General features: G+C 41.5%; 1 pseudogene; it reads left to right on the top strand.

Annotated features, from left to right (window-relative positions):
• Positions 1 to 557: 557 nt before the first annotated feature.
• Positions 558 to 22,935, top strand: LOC110525623 (centromere-associated protein E-like; annotated as a pseudogene).
• Positions 22,936 to 23,815: the final 880 nt, after the last annotated feature.

The raw sequence follows: 23,815 nt of genomic DNA, 5'->3' as shown, positions 1-23,815 counted from the left end.
TGGGGAAGAACCAACATTTTCTAGACAAATCATTTTTGCAGAAACTAACTCCCTATAGAGGCATAGATTTCAATGTTTTTTTTCTTTTCTTAGGGTTTTGAAATCTAGCCTTATTAGACACTGAGACAGTCTGTCCTAAAATATCTGTAAGTATTTTAAATTCGACTTGGTAGTAAGTACATTCTACTTTAGATAACTTTTGTTTGGCTTACTTTGGTCTACATTTTATTGGGCTGACTTTGATAGAAATGCTGATAAATTGCTCACTTTGTTTGAATGGTCCTACAAGAATTTGGACATGGTCCTCACATGGTCTTCTTGTGAAGGAAAACTGCAGCCATCTCAATATTATATGCACTTACACTTATTAAGAACGTTTTGTATATTGCTTTCTAAAGTTGTGCCGTCTCCAAAATGCATAGTGCTACGTACGTGTGTACTCTTGCCTAAATAGGATACTAAATATATCCCCAAAATGTTTTTCTGCAGTGCGTTGTATCAATAAAGCATAATCTTTTTTCTTTTTTTTATCACACAAAAAAAAAAGACTGCGCTAATTTTCAGTCAGCTTTTGAGGCTAGCCAGAAAGCTAACGTTATTCATCAAGTGAAGGGTATCGCTAACTGACAGGGAAATTGACGACTTTTTCACAATGGCAGAAGAATCTGCTGTCAAAGTCTGTGTACGTGTTCGACCTCTCATAGAACGGTGAGGCTGTTTTCTCACCTTAAAATATAGCTAGTTAGTTTACTGAACAAGTACCGTTAACAATTTTGATTAAAGTTAGCTAACGTTAGTTTGCGCTGACTTAGTTCTAGTTACAGTAAGTTAGTAGGTAACTAATTAATATAGCAAGCCAACAGATCTAATTTGTACCAACTAATGATTGTATAATAACTGTAAACTGGGTTAGGGTTAGTTGAGACATTGGCTTGCTAACTACCTACAGTAGCTTTATCTGTGGTGGAGCTCTAATGTTGTCGTCGTAGGGAGGAAACTGCTGCAGAAAGCGCCGAGCCGGTCAAGTTGTATTGGAAAGCTGATAAGCAGACAATTCATCAGGTTGATGATGGACATTTTACCAAGAACTTCAGTTTCGGTGAGTATCAATGTTGGACGGAAATGCAGGCAATAACGTGAATTACTTGTTTGTATGATTTGTTTCCTTACAGACCGTGTATTTAGTGTTGAAGAAACAACTCTACAGCTGTACCAGGAACTTGCAAAGTCTCCTGTCTCCACTGTTCAAGGTTATAATGGTAAGGGATTGTGAACAGTATTCCCAACTAATTTTCAGGGTAAGTTGCTAGAGGCAGTGACAACTTCAACAACCGGGGATGAATCAATGAGCATGTCATGTTAGTGGGTCCAGATCGAAGTGGGACATTTGGGTTGCAATGCAGAGCAGACTTACCAATCTCATTGTGGTTGAGGTCATAGAGGCGCTCGAATGGGAAGTTCTTTTCAATCTTAATGACTTCCTCTGGGAGCTTCCTGAACTGACGCAGAGGAAACATGGACTGCCACCTGTGTAGGAGAGGGAAACATTCAGACAGAGAAGACCAGAGGAACATCACATTTCATTCTAGCCTCGTCATGTACACTGAACAAAAATATAAACACAACATTTAAAGTGTTGGTCCCATGTTAAAATAAAATATCCCCAAAATTATACATATGCACAAAAATGTTATTTCTCGCAAATTTCGAGCACAAATTTGTTTAAAACCCTGTTAGTGCGCATTTCTCTTTTGCCAAGATAATCAATCCACCTGACTGTTGTGGCATATCAAGAAGCAGATTAACAGCATCATCATTACACAGATGCACCTTGTGCTGGGGACAATAAAAGACCACTCTAAAAAGTGCAGTTTTGTCACACAACACAACGCCACAGATGTCTAAAATTTTGAGGGAGCGTGCAATTGACATGTTGACTGCAGGAATGTCCACCAGAGCTGTTGCCAGATAATTGAATGCTAATTTCTCTACCATACACCGCCTCCAATGTAGTTTTAGAGAATTTGGCAGTATTTCCAACCGGCCTCACAACCGCAGACCACGTGTATGGTGTCGCGTGGGCGAGGGGTTTGCTGACATCAACGTTTTGAACAGAGTGCCCCATGGTGGCTGTGGGGTTATGGTATGGGCAGACATAAGCTACAGACAACTAACACAATTACATTTTATCGATGGCAATTTGAATGCACAGAGATACCGTGAAAAGATCCTGAGGTCCATTGTTGTGCCATTCATTCGCCACCATCACCTCATGTTTCAGCATGATGATGCACGGCCCATGTCGCAAGGATCTGTACATAATTCCTAGAAGCTGAAAATGTCCCAGTTCTTCCATGGCCTGCGTACTCACCTGACATATCACCCATTGAGCATGTTTGGGATGCTCTGGATTGACATGTACGACATCGTGTTCCAGTTCCTGCCAATATCCAGAAACTTTACACAGCCATTGAAGAGGAGTGGAACAACATTCCACAATCAACCGCCTGATCAACTCTGTGAAGTAGTTGTGTCGTGCTGCATAAGGCAAATGGTGGTCACACCAGATACTTCACACCCCTACTTTTTTTTCCCTAGTCATGTGAAATCCATAGATTTGGGCCTAATGCATTTTTCAATTGACTGATTTCTTTATATGAACTGTAATTATGTAAAATCTTTGAAATTGTTGAGTTTATATTTTTGTTCTGTAGAGATTATAGTATGTTGACCATATAAATTAATTAATTAATATAATTAATTAATATAAATATATTTTGAACACTTAGTAACACTATTTAAACAAATTGTATTTGACTTGTTTATTGACATAGCTATATTAAATGGCAAACATTTTCTCAGGAACAATATTTGCTTATGGACAAACTGCATCTGGGAAGACATTCGCTATGATTGGGAGTTCTCTTACCCCAGGAGATATACCCTTTGCCATGGAGGATGTCTTCCAGACTATAAAAAACATGAGTAGTTAGAAAATAAACAGCCATATGCATGTGTAAGATGTGTTGTAATTTTTTACTTCAGTGTCCAAAAAAGGAGTTCCTTCTGAGGGTGTCATACTTGGAGATCTACAATGAAACGGTGACAGATTTGCTCTGACAGTTGGAAAAGGAAGCCTCTAGAAATCCGAGAGGGGAACAATGTAAGTTTGATGGAAACATTGTAAAACAATAGAACTGTTGAACTACAATAACCAAGATATGACGGGTGTTTTTAAATGGTGAAATGTCTATGTAGCTGACCTTACTGAGGAACTGGTGACATCTACTGAGCAAGCCCTTGTGTGGGTTAGAAAAGGAGAACGTAAAATGCTCTTAGTCCTTATTTAAACCATCATGTTAGATTAAATACAATACATGAATTGACTTTAACATACTGACACTATTCAATGTTAAATGTATGCCCTAGAGAATCGCCATTATTGAAAGTCAAAAATGAACCAGCGACGCATTTGTTCCCATACAATTTTCCGCATGGTAAGACACTTTATTATACATCACAATAGACCATGCATATCTGGTTAGCTGTGTGCTGGAGATAATGCTGGTGTTTTTTCTCAGATCTTGGAGAGTCGTGACAGGGGTGACCCTGCATCTGGTGAAAATTCAGACAGCGCCATTATTGTGTTCCATTTGGTAAGCTGCCACAGGGAAGTGTGTTTGGTGAACTCAGATGTGTCCTCCATTTTGTATTTTCTTACCAGTCTCATGTTCATGTAGAATTTGGTTAACCTGGCTGGGGCTGAGAGAGCAAGTCAAACAGGCGCTGAAGGTAAGTGGTTTGATATTTGTGCTAATGTAACAATAGTGTGAAATATCTGAACAACCTTCCTTTGGTGGTTGAGTTCAGTTGCATTTTGGGATTTTTGACATCTGATATTGTAGGTACACGTTTCAAAGTAGGATGTAATATAAATCGCAGCCTGTTCACCCTCGCTCAAGTGACCAAGAAACTGTCTGATGAAACCCAGAAGTAGGTGTTTGGTTACTTACCTTTTTCCACAGCATTTGTGTAACTTATGCAATTTGTTTAATGTTCATTAATGTGATTTTATCCATATATTCAGGGGTTTTACTAACTACAGGGACAGTAAACTCACCCGTATCCTCCAAAATTCCTTGGGTGGAAATTGTAAAAACTGTCATCCGCACAATCACCCCAGTTACGGTGGAAGAAACGCTTAGCACTCTTCAAGTGGGTGAAATATTTGTCCATCTTAAATCCTTATTTTAAATGATTAATATCAGACAAATGTAACATTTATTTTTAAATCAAGTATCTGCCCAGCTCTACAATGTAGTTTTCTAGTGCAGCAAAGAACATGAAGAATGTCAGAGGTTTCTGATGACGGAGCCCTTCTTAGAAGATACAGAAATGAAATTGTGGACCTCAAGCACAGACTTCATGAGGCAAATCTAGCTGTACTGGCTATTGGGGTTCTTTAGAAATGTTGCCGGCTTTCCTTTCAAAGAATTTACCCTTTTTACAACTGCAATTTCAACCTTTATTTTTGTGCACTGTCTTAGGTCTCCTCAGTCACTCAAACAACTGCGACAGAAGGAGACTCTGTCCCAGATTTTGCAAGAGAAGGATCAGCTCCAAAGAGAACAAGAAGACAGGATTAAGAATTTTACCAAACTTCTAGTCACCTCCTCAGACTTTGTTTCCATCAAAAAGGTTAACTTTTTGTCCCTTACAGATATGTATTGGATGCTTAATTCCTTAACAGTTGTACTTTTAGGTTATTTTTACTTTGTTTTACCATGTCTTTATATTTGTAAAGATGCCAAAATGGAGGGTTACGTGCGGTGGAAAACTGCCATCACCAGCCTTCCACCATGCTGGAGAGTCTGACCTAAGCTTTGCTGAGCCTTTTCTCAAAAAGAGAAATGCTGATATGTCTGTCTTGACAGAGCATAATGAGGGTAATAACCATAGGAAAAATAAACTAAATGTCAGTGGTAGCTTTTATTCTGCAATACGGTATGCTATATTTTGCCATACTGGCGCATAAATCATGTTGATTAGCTTTTTTTCTGTTTGTGTATTCACAGATGGCGATGAGTTAGATTCTTCTACCTTTGACATGGAGATGAACCAGAGCAGTGTGACTGCGTAGTTTATCAGAAAGGTGAACATGGACTATTGCCATCTTATCGTAACGCTGCATTACCTTCTTGTTGTCCTTCATTCTCATGTTCCTGCGTTCTCTTCTGTTCTAGTGAATTTTTATTTATTTAACCAGAAGGGCTCATTCAGATTTAAAATCCTGGCCAACATAGGCAGCACCAAGTCATTACAAATATTACAGACAAACAACATGAAAAACTACAAGTAATCTAGTAAAAAAAATATAGAATTCACAAGAGTATAACAAAATCAAAAACAGCTAATTAAAATCATTGTCAGGTCAGGGAATCAGTCTCAAGATCATTCATCAGTGATTTAAAAATACCAATCGGGACAAGTTCTTCCAAGACAATGGCGCAAAGTACATAAAAGCCCTTTTACCAAATTCAGTACGGACGTTTGGAACAGTTAGCAGGATAAAGTCCAGCGAACGAAGAGTACCCACCACATTTCTGAACAATAAAAATGACCAAATAAGAAGGTAGTAAACCCAAAATGGCTTTGTAAATAAAAGTATATCAGTGACTGAGCCTATGAGTGACTAGAGAAGGCCAGCCAACCCTGTTATACAAAGTGCAGTGGTGCGTAAGGGTTTTGCAGTTTAAAATAAATCTCAAAGTGCCATGGTAAAGGGTGTCAATTGATCTCAAACACTGAGCGGAAGCATTCATATATAAAATATCCCCATAGTCTAGTAAAGGCATACATGTAGCTGATACTAGCCTCCTCCTGGCTTCAAAAGAAAAACAGGCCTTATTCCTAAAATAAAATCTCAATTTCAGCTTCAATTTTTTTGTAAGTTGTTGAATATGCAATTTAAAAGAGAGGCCGTCATCAATTAAAATCCCAATATATTTATGAGGTAACAACCTCAATCTCCTTGCCATTTTATCTCCAAACGAGTTGAACAAATTGTCTGAGAAGGTGTCCCGTCTGGAGATCCAGCTGTAAAATGAGGCTCGGCAGAAGCAGGAGGCCATGGAGAAAGTGGAGACTTTCGAGAGGAGGGTTGCCGAACTGGAGATGCAGTTAGAGAAGTTGCAAATGCCCACTGATGCACAGCTGGAAAACGAAGTTCAGCAGAACCAGGAGGCCATGGAGAAAGGGGTGGTTTTTGAGAGCAGGGTTGCTGAACTAGAGAAGCGGATAGAAGAAAAGTCACAAATGCCTGCTGATGCGCAGGAGGCCATGGTGAAGGTGGTGACTTTTGAGAGGAGGGTTGCTGAACTGCAGAAGATGCTAGATTTCCACTGACTCACAGGAGCAGGTTGGCTATCACCAATGCCTTCTCACTGGTTTATCGTGCAGAATGTCAGAAATCATTTAATCTAAATGCAAAAATGGTCCAACTGTCATTCTTTACAGATGAAAAGGGGATTTGAGGAGACAATTCAACTCTGAGACGTTGGTGTCTGAGAAGGTATCTAGCTATAATTTGTTTTTCGGTTATTTTTGTATTGAATTCTCAACTCACCATGTGGTCTGTCAACAGGAAATGGCTGCTGCTGAGTGTGATTATCTCAAGCAGGAGCTCAACATTCTAATGGGATGGACTAAAAACTTGAAGAAAAGGCTGCACTTCTTCAGGAGATGGAGGAGAAGAAAGAGATGGATGAGTTCAATTTTCTGGAAGAGGAGAGCAAAAGAGAACGAGGTAATACAGACTGCTGCAAAGATTGCGTAGATTTGTCAAAAGTTATAAAACCAATCTATTTCAATGTAGTAGTTAAGCAAATTGGAATGTACTATGTATGGCATAAGACAATTGCAATTCCATGAATGTCATAGGGACTTACTATAAGTCATTAAGATGGTTTGTGCTTGTAACCTTTTGTATAACTACAGAAAGAACTACTGAATGAAATGTCCTTAAAGAAGGCTGTGGAGGCATCTAGATGCAAATCTCAAGAGCTTGAGGTGAGACTACAAAATGTTTAGGCAGGAGCAAGAAGCGAGGCTAACGAGATGTATTGTATGTCAATGAGTGCTGGGCTGCATGGCTTTTGATTGATTTGCCAATTACGGTCCATCCCTAGGCTAATCTGGTGGCAATGTCAGAGGAGCTGAAAAAGAAAGATGACTGGGCAGAGGAACTACAAAGATCGGTACATTCATTTAAAATCATTTTAGCTCATTGATTTGTGCCAAACGTGTTCACCACACTGGTGTAACATAGCCATCATACTTTTCTCTTTCAGAGTGACATTGACTTGGTCCAACAAATGAAGCAGCTGCGACGCACTCTGGACGATGCTGAGGGACTGAGCTGTGACACTAAGAAGGAGTGGGCCCACCTGCGCAGTGAAAATATCTCACTCAAAGAGAGGGATGTGTCTTCAACCTCAGTGTCAGTTTGCAGCCTGTATTTAAATGCAAACTGCGCTCAATGGATTGACCATTATCGTGTTGCATTAGCTTTAACTCTATGCCTTGGCCTAGCTTTCATGTCACACTAACTGCTGGCTATGAGAGGATGGAAGCTGAGGGGAATGGCCTTAGCTATCAGTTGGAGACAGAAAAATCACGCTTCAAAAAGATGCAGGTTGACCTTCAGAGGGAGTTACAGGGAGCCTTTGAGGAGAACACCAAGCTTACTACTCTCCTGGATGGAAAAGCTCCGAAAAGTATGTAGTTAGTGTTGGTTGTCTTTTGTATAAAATTTCCTCTCTTCCCCAACCTCTTGTTTATTTGCTATCATGCGGTCTCTTTTTGCTTAGATCTCATAGACAGCATTGAACTTGAGAAAAAAAGTTACTGACCTGAAGAAAGAGCTGGAGAAGTCTCATGAAGATGAGAAAACCCTACAAGCTAAGATCAAGGATTTGAGTCCACTGCAGGATCTTCCAGATAAAGTGGACAGTTTGATGAAGCAGGTAACCCCATTGTTGTAATGTAAAGCAATAGAGACTTGTCTTTTAAGAGAAGTTACTTTTAATGAATCCCCTCTTCTCTGGCTGTTCAGGTATATGTCCTCAATGAGGAGTTGTGTGCAGTCCAAATAGCGAGGGAGAGCCTGGGTGTCTGCTAAGGAGGAAGCTCAGCAACTCAGAACATTTCCAGAGCTCCCAGGAGCAGCAAGTCAAACTGCTAGATGACCTGAGTGAAGCAAAGTTGAGGGAAAACGACCTAACCCATCAGTAAATCGACATCACTGAACAACTGGAGACTCTCCGTAAGGACTTGGTGTGCTCGTCTGTGGAGAACAGTCAGCTTCTTACTACTGTGGAAGAGTCCAGCCTGAAAGTAAGTTGGTTCTTGTCAAATCACATGACCTTCAATTGTTTTTTTGTTGTTGAATTTTTTGTAAGGCTGTCCACCAACAATGTATTTTTGATTTAGCTGAAGGAGAATGAAGAGCGTCGAGCATCAATTGAAAATACACTGCTCAAAAAAATAAAGGGAACACTTAAACAACACAATGTAACTCCAAGTCAATCACACTTCTGTGAAATCAAACTGTCCACTTAGGAAGCAACACTGATTGACAATAAATTTCACATGCTGTTGTGCAAATGGGATAGACAACAGGTGGAAATTATAGGCAATTAGCAAGACACCCCCAATAAAGGAGTGGTTCTGCAGGTGGTGACCACAGACCACTTCTCAGTTCCTATGCTTCCTGGCTGATGTGCAAGGAGGAGCAGGAGGAGCACTGCCAGAGCCCTGTAAAATGACCTCCAGCAGGCCACAAATGTGCATGTGTCTGCTCAAACGGTCAGAAACAGACTCCATGAGGGTGGTATGAGGGCCCGACGTCCACAGGTGGGGGTTGTGCTTACAGCCCAACACTGTGCAGGACATTTGGCATTTGCCAGAGAACACCAAGATTGGCAAATTCGCCACTGGCGCCCTGTGCTCTTCACAGATGAAAGCAGGTTCACACTGAGCACATGTGACAGACGTGACAGAGTCTGGAGACGCCGTGGAGAACGTTCTGCCTGCAACATCCTCCAGCATGACCGGTTTGGCGGTGGGTCAGTCATGGTGTGGGGTGGCATTTCTTTGGGGGGCCGCACAGCCCTCCATGTGCTTGCCAGAGGTAGCCTGACTGCCATTAGGTACCGAGATGAGATCCTCAGACCCCTTGTGAGACCATATGCTGGTGCGGTTGGCCCTGGGTTCCCCTAATGCAAGACAATGCTAGACCTGTAGTGTGGTTTTCCACTTTAATGTTGAGTGTGACTCCAAATCCAGACATCCATGGGTTGATAAATTTGATTTCCATTGATAATTTTTGTGTGATTTTGTTGTCAGCACATTCAACTATGTAAAGAAAAAAGTATTTAATAAGAATATTTCATTCATTCAGATCTAGGATGTGTTATTTTTTAGTATTCCCTTTATTTTTTTGAGCAGTGTACATTGTGTGGAATGCAAGAAGTCATGAAAGACTTGATTGAGAAGCTTGCTGACAGTGAATAATTCAAGGACCAAAATGACAATCTATCCCAAGAACACCAAGATCAGGTGCAGTGCCTCTCAAAACAACTAACTTCAGCTGTCTCTCTACAGTAGGTAATTCATTTTGTTAATTTGTCCTTCAGATAAGGCAACTGTGAGGAGCTTGAGTCTGCGATCTGAGTGAGATAATCTCCTGTCTGAGAAGACAGACAGTCCTCAGAATCATGCAGAGGAGTTGGTGCTCTCTACTGTGACCTCCCTGACTGAAGAGAGAGACCAGCTCCAGGAGATACTGGGTGGAGTCAGAGAGGAGAGGAACCAGCTGAAGAGAGACCTGGAGGAGAATGTGGAGATGGTGATTAGTAACTGTTGTATCCTTAGGAAGGTCATTTTGTTTGAGAAAAAATTGGAGCATCAAGCTGTGAACGGGGATGTAAGAGGAATATGCCATTTTCACATAATACAGGTCCAGGCAGAGCTAAAACGGCAACATCTGAACTCAGAACAGCAGACGTGGCCAACAAGATGATCAACTTCAGCAACAAGTCAGTGCCAGTGTCTTTTATACGTAAGTTACTTTCTGGGATCCTTTTTAAATGGAAGATTTCACTTGTGATATTTCCAGTTTGTTCAGGAACTAGAGGCTGCATTGGAGACCATGAACGAGGAAAGTAGTCGAACAGTGACCTACAGCAAAATATGTAGATGGTGAGGACATGTCCAAGTGTTTTTTGGTCTTCCAACAGCTGGACTTTGGTGTAGCTAACTGTCAACAAAAACATCAGTGTCAGTTTTATTCAGTGCTTGACTTGGTCTGAAACAGGTTTGGGTACTAGTTTTGGGGGCTGGTACTGTTTATATTTAAATGCAAGAGCTCCACAATACCTTTGAGCTAATATTCTATTAGAAGAACAAGAGTTCAAATAGTAGAAAATTGGTGGTGCCGGTATTCAGCTCCGGTGAGCTACTGCCCAAGTCAAGCACTGGTTATATTGTGATATTATTCTCCTCTCTAGGCTGCAGACTCGTGGGCGTCTCTGTTCCATCCAAGAAAAGCTCAGACAACAGAGACAACTGAACTCTGACCTCGATAACCAAAGTTTATAGAAGGAGTCTCTCCTAGAACAGCAAGTTAATTTCTTGGACGGTTTGATTTTTCTTCAATTGTTTAGTAATAATACAATTAGATCATATCTTTTTTCTCCTTATAGGAGAAGCAGCTGAGTGAGGAGCTTGAGTCTGTGTGAGCTGAGCGAGAGTGTCTTCTGTCTGAGAATACAGACAGCCCTCAGAATCATGCAGAGGAGTTGGAGAAGCTGCTCTCTACTGTGACCTCACTAACTGAAGAGAGAGACCAGGTCCTGGAGATACTGGGGGAAGTCAGAGAGGAGAGGAACCAGCTCAAGAGAGACTTGGAGGAGAATGTAGAAATGGTGAGTTGTACCCTTAGGAAGGCCATTTTGTTTAAGAAATAGATTGGAGCATCAAGCTGTAAATGGGGATGTAAAAGGAATCTACTTTTCCCCCTCAGAACATCAAGAAGCTCAACTTCAGCAACAAGTTAGTATCTGTCAACCCTTTTACATTCAGGTTACATTAGAACATTGTTGAAACACTGGATACATTTCTTATTTTTTGTTTTGTTCAGATACAGCAGCTAGGAGAGGAACAGGAAACCATGACAGAGGAGAGGCGTCAGTTGAAGGGTGACCTGCAGGAAAAATATGGAGATGGTGAGGCCGTGGCCAAATGTTTTCTAGTTCAACAACCCTCAGTGACTTTGAAGTGTTCACTGTGAGCACCATAATGCTTCTACTGCTACAAGTGTAACACATTATTTTTTATTCTAGGCTGAAGAAACCCAGGGACTTCCCTTGGATGGAATGGAGGAGCTCTGACAACAGAGCCAACTGAACTCTGACCTTGAGAGGCAAAGTTTACAGAAGGAGTCTATTCTAGAACTGCAGGTTAATAGCCTACTCTTCCTTACTTTTTGACACTGTAGCCTCTTCAGATCACATGCATATTGATGAAACATTTCACCGGTTTCCCCCCTGATAAAAGCTAAGCAGCTGAGAGAGGAGGTTGAATCATTGCAAGCTGAGAGAGAGCATCTCCTGTCTGAGAAGACCGATAGCCCTCAGAATCATACAAATTAGTTGGAGAAGCTGCTCTCCACTGTGACCTCACTGACTGAAGAGAGAGACCAGCTCCAGGAGATGCTGGGGGGAGTCACAGAGGAGAGAAACCAGCTCAAGAGGGACCCTGAGTAGAATGTGGAGATGGTGAGTGATTTCATCGATTTTAATTACAATATTTAGAAAATGCATGCATTGATAATTGCAATCAAAATAAGCTTTTTTAAATTCTACTAATGTACCTTTCATCATTTTGCAGATTATTTGAAAACCAGGAGGAGCTGATTCACCATCAAGAGGAAAATATTAAACATATGGATACTGCACATCTGTTACATCTAGTTGAACTGCAAAGTCAGGTAAAATGTGCTTTTACTTAACGACTGAAATTAATTGACAACAACAATGGCGCTGGAGAAGAAGGCTGACGTTTTGTGTCCCCAACCGATTGTGTTTTTTGTTCATTTATTTGTGTTTAACTTATTTTTAAAACTTATTTTGTACATAATGTTGCCGCTACTGTCTCTTATGACCGAAAATAACTTCTGGACATCAGGACTGCGATTACTCACCATGGACTGGCAGAATCCTTTTTTTCCTTTAACGAGTCTGATGAGCCCGACGCAAATTATGTACTGATACACTGCAGTGAGTAAAACAAACTTAGGGAGGAGGCTTCTGATGTTAACATGCATGAAACCAAGGCTTTTATGGTTACAGAAGTCAACAAATGAGAGCGCCTGGGTTAACCTCTACATCACCCAAGGAACAGAGAAGGAGTAGGATGAGGGTATCCGGCAAAAGGGAAGAACAGCCGAGAGCTGCCAGTGGCACGAGCGTACCAGACAAGGCCGCGGGGCCAGATGGATTACCAGAACGTGTAGTACAAGCATGCGTTAACCAACTGGCAAGTGTCTTCACTGACATTTTCAACCTGTCACTGACCGAGTCTGTAATACTAACATGTTTTAAGCAGACCACCATAGTGCCTGTGCCCAAGAACACTAAGGTAACCTGACTAAATGACTACCGACCTGTAGCACTCACGTCTGTAGCCATGAAGTGCTATGAAAGGCTGGTCATGGCTCACATCAACACCATTATCCCAGAAACCCTAGACCCACTCCAATTTGCATACCGCCCCAACAGATCCACAGATAATGCAATCTCTATTGCACTCCACACTGCCCTTTCCTACCTGGACAAAAGGAACACCTACAGTGCCTTGCGAAAGTTTTCGGCCCCCTTGAACTTTGCGACCTTTTGCCACATTTCAGGCTTCAAACATAAAGATATAAAACTGTATTTTATTGTGAAGAATCAACAACAAGTGGGACACAATCATGAAGTGGAACGACATTTATTGGATATTTTAAACTTTTTTAACAATCAAAAACTGAAAAATTGGGCGTGCAAAATTATTCAGCCCCTTTACTTTCAGTGCAGCAAACTCTCTCCAGAAGTTCAGTGAGGATCTCTGAATGATCCAATGTTGACCTAAATGACTAATGATGATAAATACAATCCACCTGTGTGTAATCAAGTCTCCGTATAAATGCACCTGCACTGTGATAGTCTCAGAGGTCCGTTAAAAGCGCAGAGAGCATCATGAAAAACAAGGAACACACCAGGCAGGTCCGAGATACTGTTGTGAAGAAGTTTAAAGCCGGATTTGGATACAAAAATATTTCCCAAGCTTTAAACATCCCAAGGAGCACTGTGCAAGCGATAATATTGAAATGGAAGGAGTATCAGACCACTGCAAATCTACCAAGACCTGGCCGTCCCTCTAAACTTTCAGCTCATACAAGGAGAAGACTGATCAGAGATGCAGCCAAGAGGCCCATGATCACTCTGGATGAACTGCAGAGATCTACAGCTGAGGTGGGAGACTCTGTCCATAGGACAACAATCAGTCGTATATTGCACAAATCTGGCCTTTATGTAAGAGTGGCAAGAAGAAAGCCATTTCTTAAAGATATCCATAAAAAGTGTTGTTTAAAGTTTGCCACAAGCCACCTGGGAGACACACCAAACATGTGGAAGAAGGTGCTCTGGTCAGATGAAACCAAAATTGAACTTTTTGGCAACAATGCAAAACATTATGTTTGGCGTAAAAGCAACACAGCTGAACACACCATCCCCACTGTCAAACATGGTGGTGGCAGCATCATGGTTTGGGCCTGCTTTTCTTCAGCAGGGACAGGGAAGATGGTTCAAATTGATGGGAAGATGGATGGAGCCAAATACAGGACCATTCTGGAAGAAAACCTGATGTAGTCTGCAAAAGACCTGAGACTGGGACGGAGATTTGTCTTCCAACAAGACAATGATCCAAAACATAAAGCAAAATCTACAATGGAATGGTTCATAAATAAACATATCCAGGTGTTAGAATGGCCAAGTCAAAGTCCAGACCTGAATCCAATCGAGAATCTGTGAAAAGAACTGAAAACTGCTGTCACAAATGCTCTCCATCCAACCTCACTGAGCTCGAGCTGTTTTGCAAGGAGGAATGGGAAAACATTTCAGTCTCTCGATGTGCAAAACTGATAGACATACCCCAAGCGACTTACAGCTGTAATCGCAGCAAAAGGTGGCGCTACAAAGTATTAACTTAAGGGGGCTGAATAATTTTGCACGCCCAATTTTTCAGTTTTTGATTTGTCAAAAAAGTTTGAAATATCCAATAAATGTCATTCCACTTCATGATTGTGTCCCACTTGTTGTTGATTCTTCACAAAAAAAATACAGTTTTATATCTTTATGTTTGAAGCCTGAAATGTGGCAAAAGGTCGCAAAGTTCAAGGGGGCCGAATACTTTTGCAAGGCACTGTATGTGAGAATGCTATTCATTGACTACACTAGCATTCAACACCATAGTGTCTTCAAAGCTCACCAATAAGCTAAGGACCATGGGACTAGTACCCCCCCCCTGTATATAATCTCATTATTGTTATTTTACTGCTGCTCTTTAATTACTTGTTACTTTAATTTCTTAAGTAAGCATTTCACTGTAAGGTCTACACCTGTTTTCGGCGCATGTGACTAATACAATTTGATTTGATTGTCACATCAATTGAGATATAGATTCTAATATAAATGCTAACCGCACTGTTCAGCTGAATGAGGAGCTTGAGTCGGTGCGAGCTGAGAGCGAGCGTCTCCTGTCTGAGAAGACAGACAGCCCTCAGAATCATGCAGAGGAGTTGGAGACGCTGCTCTCCACTGTAACATCACTGACTGAAGAGAGAGACCAGCTCCAGGAGATTCTGGGTGGAGTCAAGAGAGGAGAGGAACCAGCTCAAGCGAGAACTGGAGGAGAATGTGGAGATGGTGAGTTGAAGTTAAACATTCTCTAATCACATTGTTCAGAAACCATCATTATGATTTATTTTGTCCATGAATATAATTTGAAGTCTTTGAACCAGTCCATCAAAGTCGAGGAGGAGCTGAAACAGCAGCAACATCTCAACTCTGAGCAGCAGGCTGAGACAGAACAACAAACAACTCAACTTCAGCAACAAGTCAGTAATAGCTTCAACTCATCCAGGTGATGGTGTCTCCTAGTTTCTTGTTGACAGTTTCGATCATTGCATGTTGTTTCACCTTGTTCAGATACAGTAGCTAGAGGAGGAACACGCACACATGAAAGATGAGAGAGCCCAGCTTCAGAGATCTTCTGGAAAATATGGACATGGTGAAGCCTTTGTTAGTTTTAAAATATGAATTTTTATATATTAATTATTATTTTGATGTGGTCTAAAGTGAAATGTCTCCCCAGGTCATACAGGTCCAGAGGACATTAGAACAGCAGCAACATCTGAACACAGAACAGCAGGCTGAGAGAGAACAACAAGAGGCCCTACTTAAACAACAAGTAAGTCGTAGTTAAACCATATACCAGTACAAAGCTGGTGGTGTTAGGCCATTAGGGGAAATATATTTTATTTCCTTGAATGTTGTTTTGCAGGTCCAGCTTCTTGAAGAGCAGTTGAAGACGGTGAAAGATGATAGGAGCCAGGTGAATAGCAACATTCAGGACAGTATGGACATGGTGAGAGTCTGTGACTGTTCTGAACTTAGAGAAGCAGTCATAATGTGAGAGAACCAAGATCAGAATGTTTTGGTACAAGTGGTTTTGGCTTAAATTGCATTAAATGGTTCCTTTGCATTGCCCTCTAATGAAGCAGTTGAAAGAAGAATTGCAGGGCTTCAAAGAAGGACAGTCTGTTTCCTTCTGGTGTGTCTGAAGTTGCTGTGGCATTTTTCTAATTAACTTTTGCCCCCATTCCAGATGCTCAGTGATGCAAATGCAACCATCTCCATATTGACAGAACAGTTCAATAACATGGAGCGCGAAGTGTTTTACCACTAGCGAAGCAGAGGGAATTTGCTCCAGATGTATGCCAGGCTAATCCTTGTATGCCAAGGATTACAAAACACACTTTGAAGCCCTGGTCCTGAATGACTTGGCTGTATTTGAGGAGAAGAGACTGCAGCACCTGCTCATCTGTAGAGCCTAGGCACCCAGTCACTCAGTCAAGGTGGCTGAGAACAAATTTCTTGGAGTCTGGGACCAGAAGCTGAGCTGCTGGACAAGAGTCGATTACCTCCAGGTGGGTAGGCCTCACATTACTGCACCGTTTTGTCTTTAAAATGAAATGCCAGAAAATGCATTTATACTGTATGTTGTGAAACTAATTGTGTTCATGGGTTATCAAAATAATAATGTTTTGGATAAGCTTAAGGAGTGCCTGTCCACTCACTCAGCAGTGGTGTCAGAGGAGCTGAGGGTGTGAGAGAGGAGCAATGAGGAGGCTGAGTGCTCTATGCATGGTCCACTCACCTGGCTCGTCAGCTGTGGAGAGCTTCCTGGCTCGTCAGCTGTGGAGAGCTTCCCGCGGCAGAGCTGGCCCGGCGCTCTGCCGTGGCACAGGCCAACACACGGGCTCTCCAGGTAGTTAACCCCACCAATCATCTCCAGTCTTAGTTAGCACATACAGAATGTCAATTGCTTCACAGGGTTCGATCATGATTTGTGCGTCAGTGTTTTTCCTCTTGTCTTACAGGAATTGTGAGATGAGCACCGTGGTCTGCTGAAAGAGCTAGGTGTGGTCCGAGCACAGGCTGACAGTCAGCTGAAAGAAGAGCGGAGTAAGACCTTTACTCTACTGCAGATACTGGAGAATGACCCAGTCAAGACTGAAGCTGACCAGCTGAGGGACAACCAGCATCTTGCCATGTAATGTCAGCAGTTGGAGGGAGAAATCAAGGTACCATTTTAACCTGTTTTCAATCTCATGGATAATTTCCATTGTTCTTCTATCTGAACCCATGACTAGTTTACAATGTATATTTTGTGTTTGCAGGAAATGCAAATGAGAGTTGAGCACCAGATTAAAGCTGCTAATAGGGTCTCAAACCACAAACAAGCCACCCAGCTCCTACGAACTGAGCTTCAGGATGCTTGTGCACAAGTCAAGGATAGGGAGGGCTCTATCCAAATCCTCAAAGAGAGACTGACGTAGGAGTTGGAACAAGGTGGAATTTCACCCCTACGCGTTTTTGTATTTTGTGTGGGATGTGTTCAATACTGTATAAACTTTACAATACTGTTTTTTTTTCTTCTCTTGTTTGTAGGTTCTGGCCAAGAGAAGAGCATCGCCTAGTGTCTTGAGCTTGAAAAGCTGAATGCTAAAGTTGTGAAGATGGAGATGACTTCATTGTCCTCTAAACACCAAGAAGAGTAAGGCTTAATTTGTTTTAATCATGAGCTTCAATGTCATTTTAAATGTGTATTCTTCCTTTGGTTCCATCAGGTTTGTACCACTACTGAATTTGAGCAGGGCTTGTTTAAAGTATCTCTCCATGAGTCATCATTGGAGAAGATGCATGTTTATGACGTTCTGCATTTGTTTTCCCAAGGTTACTGAGGATGACCACGCTCCTGAACCACAAGGAGGACGCTCTGAGGACGCTGAAGGAGACTCTGAGAAGATCACAGCAGGAGGGAGAACAGTTATGTAAGTCTGCCCCAGACAATATTAAGAATAGAATTTGAAATGACCACAAAACAAGTGAATAGTTATGAGCCCTAATTGAGATGTTTGTTATTGCAGTCATGGGGGGAGAGGATCTGCATGCCAGACTGACAACCACCAGAGGACGTACGGTCCAAAGCAACATTCTCCTTGAAAAGAACAAACTTGAGGAAGTGAAACGGCTACAAAAGAGAATTTCTGAATTGGTGAGGTAAAGATGAATCTAAGATTACTGTAATGTTTCGAAGTTCCTTGAGATATCGTATCACTGACATTCTGCCATTTCTCTCTGTTTTCACAGCCGTGTTTCCACTCAGCAAGGAGATATTTTCAAGTGGAAGGCTTGAGCAGTTAAGCTGAAGGAGAGGAGGGACGTGGTTGAAACGCCTCCATCTGCATGTACTCATACAAAACGACGCCTTCCCATGACTTCTGAGGACCTCAACTCTCCCAAGAAGTTCCTCGACTCGCCCAAGAGAAAGTTCTTTGATGTCCGTCCAGGCTCTGAATGTCAATTAACTGTCCCAATCAGTTTTTTGATAACTCCAACCTTGGAACCGTTCAAGGTAATTACAGTCAAATTTACCTGAGTTTACCTTATATTTAAAGTTTGTATCCAGTCACCAAACAGCAGTTGGCCTTAATGAAGTTACATTTGACCAGAAGTGGTGTGTATTCCCATAACATCACATATGGAGGCTGCTGGAAGTGCAAAAGCGGGTAATTGGTGTAATGTTATCCCCTGTGTTTGTGATAAAATGGTGGTGTTATTATTAATTGGAGCACAAAAAACTTCTCTTCTGGCAGTTAATGTCACTTGTCACGTACTGGTTTAATTGAGTAAGGTACTGTATCATAGGGGTTGGTAACAAAAGTTGGATAACACTTAATCACTGATTTCTCTCTAACATTTCCTCCATCTTTGGAGTTGTAACCTATACCCAGTGTTTCCTTTGGAATTTTTGTTAAGCAAAGGTATCGGGTGTGGGTCTCTTCACTGCACTAGTCTGGGCTCAAGCCCCCTGGGATATTTGGAATGACTGAGAAGGTCACTTCTGGTGACTTTAAAGAAAGATAGTTTACTCCAAAATGCATAAAAATTTACTGATGCGTGCCACCGCACTGTAGGGAGATGAGGAGCAATTGGTGGCTATGCGCTCGTTGGCTCCAAATATACAGTACCAGTCAAACGTTTGGACACATACTGATTTAAAGGGTTTTTCTTTATTTGTACTATTTTCTACATTGTAGAATAATAGTGAAGACATCAACTATGAAATAACGAAGTAACTCCCTACATTATTTTTTTACTATATACACTGCTCAAAAAAATAAAGGGAACACTAAAATAACACATCCTAGATCTGAATGAATTAAATATTTTTATTAAATACTTTTTTCTTTACATAGTTGAATGTGCTGACAACAAAATCACACAAAAATGATCAATGGAAATCAAATTTATCAACCCATGGAGGTCTGGATTTGGAGTGACACTCAAAATTAAAGTGGAAAACTACACTACAGGCTGATCCAACTTTGATGTAATGTCCTTAAAACAAGTCAAAATGAGGCTCAGTAGTGTGTGTGGCCTCCACGTACCTGTATGACCTCCCTACAATGCCTGGGCATGCTCCGGATGAGGTGGCGGATGGTCTCCTGAGTGATCTCCTCCCAGACCTGGACTAAAGCATCCGCCAACTCCTGGACAGTCTGTGGTGCAACGTGGCGTTGGTGGATGGAGCAAAACATGATGTCCCAGATGTGCTCAATTGGATTCAGGTCTGGGGAACGGGCGGGCCAGTCCATAGCATCAATGCCTTCCTCTTGCAGGGACTGCTGACACACTCCAGCCACATGAGGCCTTGCATTAGGAGGAACCCAGGGCCAACCGCACCAGCATATGGTCTGACAAGGGGTCTGAGGATCTCATCTCGGTACCTAATGGCAGTCAGGCTACCTCTGGCGAGCACATGGATGGCTGTGCGGCCCCCCAAAGAAATGCCACCCCACACCATGACTGACCCACCACCAAACCGGTCATGCTGGAGGATGTTGCAGGCAACAGAACGTTCTCCACGGCGTCTCCAGACTCTGTCACGTCTGTCACATGTGCTCAGTGTGAATCTGCTTTCATCTGTGAAGAGCACAGGGCGCCAGTGGCGAATTTGCCAATCTTGGTGTTCTCTGGCAAATGCCAAACGTCCTGCACGGTGTTGGGCTGTAAGCACAACCCCCACCTGTGGACGTCGGCCCTCATACCACCCTCATGGAGTCTGTTTCTGACCGTTTGAGCAGACAAATGCACATTTGTGGCCTGCTGGAGGTCATTTTGCAGGGCTCTGGCAGTGCTCCTCCTGCTCCTCCTTGCACAAAGGCGGAGGTAGCGGTCCTGCTGCTGGGTTGTTGCCCTCCTACGGCCTCCTTCACGTCTCCTGATGTACTGGCCTGTCTCCTGGTAGCGCCTCCATGCTCTTGACACTACGCTGACAGACACAGCAAACCTTCTTGCCACAGCTCGCATTGATGTGCCATCCTGGATGAGCTGCACTACCTGAGCCACTTGTGTGGGTTGTAGACTCCGTCTCATGCTACCACTAGAGTGAAAGCACCGCCAGCATTCAAAAGTGCTTTTGTGCGTTTTGCCAGCAGCTCTTCTCAAGCACATCGGTCATAAACAGCGCTGTGCTTGCGAAGAGCTGCTGGCAAAACGCACAAAAGTACTGTTTGAATGAATGCTTACGAGCCTGCTGCTGCCTACCATCGCTCAGTCAGACTGCTCTATCAAATCATAGACTTAATTATATCATAATAAAACACAGAAATACGAGCCTTTGGTCATTAATATGGTCGAATCCAGAAACTATAATTTTGAAAAGAAAAAGTTTATTTCAGTGAAATACGATCCCTAAGTCTAAATATTCTTGTTACATTGAAGGTTGTGCAATGTTATGTCATAATTACATAAAATTCTGGCAAATTAGTTCGCAATGAGCCAGGCTGCCCAAACTGTTGCATATACCCTGACTCTGCGTGCAATGAACGCAAGAGAAATGACACAATTTCACCTGGTTAATATTGCCTGCTAACCTGGATTTCTTTTAGCTAAATATGCATGTTTAAAAATATGTACTTATGTGTATTGATTATAAGAAAGGCATTGGTGTTTATGGTTAGGTACAGTCGTCCAACGATTGTGCTTTTTTCGCAAATGCGCTTCTGTTAAATCATCCCCCAGCGTTGCATCAATTATATGCAATGCAGGACACGCTAGATAAACAAGTAATATCATCAATCATGTGTAGTTACAACTACTGATTGATTTTTTTTTTAATAAGGTAAGTTTAATGCTAGCTAGCAACTTAACTTGGCTTCTACTGCATTCCCCGAGCTGACACGGTGAAAATCTGTCGTTCTGCCCCTGAACAAGGCAGTTAAACCCACCGTTCCTAGGCCGTTATTGAAAATAAGAATGTGTGTTCTTAACTGACTTGCCTAGTTAAATAAAGGTATAAAATAAAGGTATAAAAAAATCTGCGCCCAAAAATACCGATTTCCGATTGTTATGAAAACTTGAAATCGGCCATTCCGATTATCGGTCGACCTCTAATGCAGAGATCATCCGTTCACCTACTCTGCGTCTCAAAGACATGGCGGTTGGGGCCAAAAATCTCACATTTGGACTCATCACACCAAAGGACAGATTTCCACCGGTCTAATGTCCATTGTGTTTCTTGTCCCAAGCAAGTCTCTTCTTATTATTGGTGTCATTTAGTAGTGATTTCTTTGCAACAATTCGACAATGATGGCCTGATTCACGCAGTCTCCTGAACAGTTGTTGAGATGTGTCTGTTACAGGAACTCTGAAGCATGTATTTGGGCTACAATTTCTGAGTCTAGTAACTCTCTAGTGAACTTATTCTCTGCAGCAGAGGTAACTCTGGGACTTCCTTTCCTGTGGTGGTCCTCTTGAGCCAGTTTCATCATAGCGCTTGATGATTTTTGCGACTGCACTTGAAGAATCTTTCAAAGTTCTTGAAATTTTCCAGATTGATTGACCTTCATGTCTTAAATTAATGATGGACTGTCATTTCTCTTTGCTTATTTGCGCTATTCTTGCCATAATATGGACTTTTACCAAATAGGGCTGTCTACTGTATACCACCCTTAGTGGTAAGTTTTTTTGGTAACTACATGTTTCCATATGTGTTATTTCATAGTTTTGATGTCTTCACTATTATTCTACAAATGTAGAAAATAGTCAAATTAAAGAAAAACCCTTGAATGAGTAGGTGTCAACTTTTGACAGGTACTTTGTTATAACTTGTCACGCTGATCTTAAAGGGACAGTGCGAGATTTTGGCAATTAAGCACTTTTTCTACTTACCCAGTTTATGGAATCCGTAAACTCATGGATACCACTTATGTCTAAGCATGCGGTTTTGGCATATATTACAAACAATATTTGGTGGCGGTGACAAAAATGAACATAGAGGAAACACTGCCATACAAGGCTTGCTTTGGTTTTGCATGGTGGTTTGTTTGCTTTGGTTTTGTTTTGGCTCATTTGGTCTTCTATTTTTACTCTTTTCAGATGCAACTGTGGATTAAAAAGGAGGAATGGTGGCCTGTCACCAAAGCAAGCTGATCTATGCAAACAGCAGTAAATGATTTACCTAAATTGCACTTATCATTCATTGTTTATCTATTTTTCAATATTCAAAGTGTTTGTTTTCATATTGTATTTGATAGCCTTATATTTTAAAATAAAGAGCAGTTTATTTTAATAAGACTCAACTTTACCTGCTCTCTATGTAATAGGACTTTCAGTTGTTCTGACAGCAGATGGCATGCTTACACCATTTAGTTTGAGAATGTTTTATTTTGACAATGATGGAGGATTTTAAACTTGGTGTCTATGCAAAGTGGTCTTGATGTTCAGTTTCTCCCATTAATAATTTTCAGACTAATGCTTTTACATTTTTAACTGTAGATTGCCGTTTTTGAGGATATTGTACATTCATGGCTCCATTGGAAGTGCTTCCTAATTTCAGAGTTTGGAGTTGTCTAAAGGGATATCTGTTACATTTTTGAAGATGGAACATCACTAGGGTAATTTAGCTATATGGCAGAATTAAACTCAGAATTATTCTAAATAACTGTATTTGCCTGTATGTTGTGCAGGTAAACAGGAGGCCTGACTCGGTCCACTTAGACTTGGGTCTCAGTAGCTGCCCCACAGCTACATTCTCTTGGTCGCTTCCTCTGCATGGCTTCACATTTCATTTAAGAGGGTGCAGAAACCACATTCTTCCTGTTCTCTCTGTTGGGATTACTGTAAGAATGGTACTAAGCCTTCAGAAGGAGTACTGGCACCATGGTAAATAACCTTTAGAGTTCTGTAGCACATCATCAAAGGTAATTTGATCACAGGTTCCCAAATGGAAGGGAATTAAGTGATGTTTTCTGACTGCCTGACAAAGTAAAGAAGACAGATCTTAAGATACACGGAATGCATTACTTAATTTGTACTCCAAGACATTCCAGTGACTGAGCCCTGCATACTTATCATGCAGTAGTTTTCTGTAACCTAATGACTGCACCAGCTAAAAAGACACGACCGATTGGGTATGAAAGTGCCACAAGACTGGTAGACTTCTGAGCTGAAGTCTCTGCATTATCTTTGAGAGTTAACAGGTTCAGGCAAGATTATTCAGTACACATGTGCTCCAAAAGTTATTTTCATTAAACATTGTGATGCCATCGAGGCTGAAATACTTTATTTACCAAAACCTCTAGCCGGAGAGGAGTAGTGGTTTTCATTATTTCACAAATATCAACATACAGTAACTGTCAAATCTGGAAATGGAAGAGCTGAAGTCTGCACTCAGATTATCAACAAAATACACTTTCCCCAAGCTTCTCTTGGACACCTAACTCATTAATAGTATTATTAAGACTTGGTATCTTTTGATACTTTTGTTCCAAGGATATCACAATATTGATGGTAAATAGGTTTGCCAGTTTTCTACAGGGCTTTTCTTATGTAGGCAATACAAGAAGAAGATGGAACACAATTGG

This window comes from Oncorhynchus mykiss, chromosome 6, assembly GCF_057628025.1.
Source record: "Oncorhynchus mykiss isolate SJ-2025 chromosome 6, ASM5762802v1, whole genome shotgun sequence".
NCBI lineage: Eukaryota > Metazoa > Chordata > Actinopteri > Salmoniformes > Salmonidae > Oncorhynchus > Oncorhynchus mykiss.
The sequence above is the reverse complement of the archived record's forward strand: the minus strand, read 5'-3'. Positions and strand labels throughout refer to the sequence as shown.